Source organism: Parus major, chromosome Z, assembly GCF_001522545.3.
Source record: "Parus major isolate Abel chromosome Z, Parus_major1.1, whole genome shotgun sequence".
NCBI lineage: Eukaryota > Metazoa > Chordata > Aves > Passeriformes > Paridae > Parus > Parus major.
In genome coordinates this window covers 12,159,760-12,165,813 of record NC_031799.1, presented here as the reverse complement: position 1 = coordinate 12,165,813, position 6,054 = coordinate 12,159,760, and positions in this window count along the sequence as shown.

Genomic DNA, 6,054 nt, shown 5'->3' with positions numbered 1-6,054 from the left:
CTGGTCCTACCACCATGAACAGTCTCTTCAGACTGCAGGAGTGGCAACAAGTTTCCACTAATTAATTAATTGCACTAAGTGAAAACATGGGATATTCCCAATGGATGGAACACACAAGTACCTAGCATTCCTGCAGCCTTCCTGGGACATTTCAGAAAGCCTCAAACCTGACAGACTTTTTACTGCACTGTGTACCTGTAATAAAGTACCTCTTGGTGAAGATCTGGTGTTACTGTCTCACAGTGGGAGCAGTAGAACTCTCCACCAAGAGCAGAGCTAGCAGATACCAGGAAACTTTAGACAGAGGACATCCTAAAGAGCTAGATGTGAAAACATTCCTGCTTTTAAAAAAAGTGCAAAGAGGATAGGCCAAGGGTAACCTACCATAATCTAAGATTTAGCATGTAGTGTGTGCAGACATGGTGCCCAAGCATCTTTCCAGTACAGTTAGAAATCTATCTGTGATAAGCAGATTTTTTTCCTAATAGCAGAATTCTCCCTGTCCTGTTATTAAATGTCTTTCCGAAATTGCTCATATAGCACATGCAAGCCTTACGGATCTCCTTCCCTCTCTATGCTCTTTGGAAGATAATTTCTGAATATGAATGAATATAAATGAATATAAATTTTAATACAATTCCCATCTTAAATGTAGCTGCAACTTGTTTAGACACACTTGATATCAATCCCATAATTTTTGGTATAAATACTCCTTCTTCCCTAATACTTACAGAGCTGGTCATAACCTTTCATCTCCACCTTCTTAAGTTACCCAAGGTGTCTTTTCAGAAGCCAGGAAGTCCTACTCATACTGCAAGTCTTCTCTTGGTCACTCAGCATAGCTGACCAAAACTACTTTAAACAGGCCTTCATCACTCCTCTGCACAAATTCTTTTCCTGCCTCTCCCAAAAACCATTTGCCTAATCTGTACTCAAATTATATATACTTTTCACATGTACACGTCATGTTAGTGACTCACTGTCTCCCTGGCAGAAAGCAAAAAACCTTTCCAGCTGTAAATACTTGACTTTATTATTAAAATTTTGTTGTGTTCTATCACTCGAACTCTTCTCCTCCTTCCTGTATGACCACTTGATTTGCCTCAGGATGAGAACCACTCAGTTTAGAACACCTTCAGATAACATCAGTACAGGCCCAGCTCTTGAACCAGATTCCTGACCCCAAGTAATCAATCAGTCAGGATCAGTCCCATGACCAATTCCTGCAGAATGAGTAACACCAGTTACACGCTCTAATTCCCTTTCCACTATAGTGATGTAGCTTAACCATCTCCTTGTCTACCTTACACTCTTTCTGATAGGTCACATCTTCTCCCAGTTCCTGTCTTCTTCCAATTCTTAAAATTCAACAAAGGACATCACATGAAATACTCTGTTAAAATCTAGACAAATAAATCATATCACTTTTGCCTTAAATGTCAGCTAAGCTTTGTAAAACAGGTATTATTTTATTCAGACATAATTTTTCTTTATTGAAACCTACATTAGAGGCAGCGACCTATATCTAATGTTTTCTCATTCAAATAGGTTTTTTTTAAATTGTTCTTAAATGTTGTGCTCAAGAAAATAACCATGTAGCTGCCCTGGTGATTTCCTGGCTTTAGGAAAATAGACATTATGTTTGCTAATTGCTCTTATAAGTATCTGTAGTTGCATTTGCTATTATCTATATAATAGATATTATTGATATATTACATTGGAAGTTTACTAGAAAGCAAATGGTTTGGGACTTACAGCAATACAGTAATACTAGTGCTGTAGCACAGAGATTTTAGGAAAATCCTGATTTCACCACAGAATGCAATTTAAACCTTGCTTCTGACACAGATATGGTACTTTCTGTTATTTTACAATTGTATTTATTTTTCCCCCATTGATTCATACTGATAAGATTGCTTACTGAAAACTCAAGTGATTTTTATTCAGAAGTTAGACATCACCAATATATACCAGGACCATCTTTCCTGCATTAGCCAGGACTTCACTCCCCTTCTTCCTTCTTTCACCCCTTTTCATTAAGCCTTTGTTTTAGTTTTTGTGTTTTTCTAGATCTAGATCACTGAAGTTTATGGCCATATGCCCCTCCTTTTTATTTTTGTGCATAGGAAGTCTGCAGCACTACAGAACTTCAGTATCCAGTCAGACCAAGACAATTCTATTTTCCTGATAGTATCAGCTAAGAAGAGCTGAAAAATTAAAGGCTAATTCACAGAAATATAGTTCAGCCTGTTAGAGATAGAAAATTCCTTCAGATATTAAACATCCATGAAAGTCTGGGTCAGAAGCAAACATGAATGGCATTGATAGTGAAGCCTAAATACATGTAATATATGTATGTCTAAATTCAGGAACCCTGAGTATGAAAAACAAAACCAAAATACATTTGCCTTTTTAATTCAGTCAAAGATTACATAAAAAAATAGCTATATATTGTTATAACCAGCATAGACAGTTTTCATGAAAATCTTGGAAGTAATTAAGTGAATGAATAAAATCTATTCATACTTCACAGTGGTGCAACATAACCCAAACAAATACTGTTTAAAATTCTGTTAGGCTTCTGATAATGTGCAAAACAAGAATATTACTGATACGATTTTGTGCGAAGGCTGGATAGACAACATACACTCTTTTAAAAAAACATTCACAGTGAAGGACAAAGAACATCTTTTACTCACTCTAGCACAGTGCATACTCCTTAGCAGACTTGTGGAGACAGAAAAACTGAAATTATGGTAAGAACAGGACTTCATTCATTTACTTTTTACTACATAGATGCATTAGCACTAAAACTCCTCTGGTTGAGACTGTAAAGCTTTAAATTCATATCTAACAGTTTTCAAATCCTTGAATCTGGCTTTCTTCTTTTGTGGGCATGAGGAAATTTTTTTTTTAGGTCCTTCATCATCTGAAATGGTTTGTACATGATTTACTGATTTTGGTATTCAAAATTAAGGAAAACAACTTCTTTCAAGGCCAAACTGAAAAACTACTTTGTGTATCCAGAGGAATTCTGCAGTCAAGTGTCAATGTGACACAAACCAAGAAATGGGAAGGGTTCACACCTTCTAACTAGATTTTAAAATAACAATTCTACTATCTAATTTTGATTCAGCAGGACCTTTTAACTAAAAATATAAGGGAAGTTATCTGTATATCTGTATATCTTCAATATAGTTGAATGAGGAACGTGGTGGGGTGTTGTGTGTTTAGCAAACCAATAGAATTTTTTTCCTTAAAAAGTCAGTTTCTTTAAACTCTGTATATGTATCTTTTTATAAATATTTTATTAATAAATCAAACTGATAGTTTCAATATTAGTGATTTTACTGATAAATGTTGAAAAGTAAGAAATCTGCATAACTTTTCAGGCCATCTTTGCACTTCAAAATAATTTGAAACTCCTGGAGTAGCTTGTATACATTTATCATGGTACCTATATCCAAACAATCATCCTCCCTGGATGTGGTACTGTTGGAGTCTGAGAAACAGAGTGTGTGCCCTTGTTTCTAATACTTAGTTTTAAGATCCAGAGAAGCACTGAATTTTGTGTTATATGAAATACCTAAAGATGTATTTACTTGAGGCTGTCAATCCTGTTTCAAAAGCTGAAAAGGTGCCTTGTGATACTTAGAGGTGAAAAATGTTGCCCATTGGAAGTTCCACTTGAAAAATAGTAATGTGAAATAGATTGAATAAAGAATGTGGTTCTCACTTAAGAATGCTTCACAAAGTTCTGAGTGTTCTAGTTGAATTTGTCTCTGCTTTACACTACGATCAAAATCTTCCTGAATCCTAAGGGAAGTGTTTATGTAAGGAATAATTTTTGGTTTTAAAATATAAACGAGGTATTTTTACTTTGTTTATTTCTCTTGTAATCCCACTGTGTAGAATCAAGTACTAAAGATCAAAATACATTTTCTTACACCAATAATTCAAGTCACTTGACCTACTCTAGCTTTACATATGGATAAACTCAGATAAAGGATCTGAGTAAAGACTACCAAAGAAGGATCTTGCTGTGCTGTTACTTGCTGATTTCTAGCTGCCTCAGAGATTCTTTAATTTGTACCAGAGGAGACCAAATATGTATGGGATCTTTATATTTACAAAATCCTACATTAAAATTTGAACAGCAAGTGCAGTTACTCTGCTGGCATGAGTCAAATGTCCAGCTGCTTTCACAAACTGGTTTGTTTAGAAGCAACATGCATGTGGATGTGTTGATCACTGAACTTCTGCTGTTGCCAAATACAGCTTGAAAATATGCAAAAATTTACAGTTTCACTATTTTTATTAAATCTTTTCAAATTTCCAGGTTGTTTTCCCTGAATTCAAATATGCATGACAATTCAAAGTAATGCAAACGAATGCATGAATTTATTCCTTTAGTCTATTTTCTTGACAATGCTATATAAAACTATGGGGAAGGAAGTACTTTTATCTTTGCATCACAGGCAACCCAAAAGCTTCTCCAGGGAAGGAAATTAAAGACCAAATTTTTTGGTCTTTATTTTGATGCTGCTCAGGTGGAAATTTATATTACAGCAATATGAGAAGACAGAAGAAAAAATCAGAAGTTGAGCAAAACAAGTAACAAAATTAAGTGGAGTGAGGAGCACTCCAGGAAAGTTTGATTTGTGGCAGTATTACACCAGAAAACAAACTTATGGAAAAAAATGTATTCTTACCAAAAAAACCTGCCAATGAACCTTTTGAACATAAGATTGGTTATAATCAGTTTTTAGTGCATACAGGAGAAGATGTAGGAAAGATAGGTCTGCAGAACACTGAAATCCAAATGAGGACTAAAACATAAAATTCAATATTTCATTTCTGACCATCACAGAGGAAGGTTTAGATCAAAATACTTGGATAGAATATCAGATTAAAAAATACCAGAACAACAATAATAGCTTCAGACAGGCAAGATAGAAGCTTATTAACACAAAGGAAAAAAGTTGCATTTTCCTTTGATTTCAGCCAGGACAGGCTGCACTGATTCCTGACCTAGAAAAATACCCCTAAACATGTCTGTCTTTTTGCAGTGATTCTCAGATATACTCTAAGAAGGAAAAAACTTTCAAAATATGTGAATTTAGTAATAAATCTGATAGAATTAAGGCCAGCCAAGGAACTTGTAGATTGATCAAGTAGATTGATCTACTTGGATTTACTCTTTGTTTAAAAAAAAAAGGAATCCTACAGATTCTGAACAGAAATACATTTTATTATACATACAACTATATGTTGGTTATAAAATGGGCTGAATGTCTAACCATATTTAGAAGGAACACCTCCTAAGGAACTCTGTGTGAAGGCACTTCTATCTGCCTGCAAAAATCACTGAAATCCTTGGACTTTTGACAGCCACAGAAGACCAGCAGATCTTCTGCATTCCTACATAACTGGGAACTCACCAGACTTTTGAAACTGACTTGTGCAAAGTACAGCTCTCAGGCCTAAGAACAATAAATTGTTCAGGAGGCTACTGTTCTTGTTAAACATGCATGGGTTTTCTGTCTGTCAACCTGAACAGGAGGATAAGAAATAGAGAAACACTGAGAGGTATTTTTTTTCCCCCTGATATTTGTGCTACTTTAAAAAATGCTATAAACTAGTATCTGCCCCAATTAAATCCAAAAATACTTTTTTTACTCACTGTTTAAGACAGTAAGAAAAACACAGTAATTGTACAGACAGGCGAGCAGGTGGATTGCCTGCAGCACAGCAGGACAGCTCCGCTCTGTGCATGTATAATGCCCTCTGTTGGCAGACAGGGACAAGCTGCACTCAGAGTCTCACAGATACCAGCGTCCTAGTTATCCTCTAGAGTCCTGGAGACAGCTTCAGGGCCTCGTCATATTGCTAAGGAAAACCACTGGCAAGCCAGGACTTCTGCTACATCCACCAGACTGTTCACACTAAAACCATGCAACATTTCAGCCTATTTATGAGAGGTTGAACAAGTTGCCACCTTCCCCACCCCTGTACTTTGCAACTTGGACAAAAAAACATATTTGCAGAGACCTC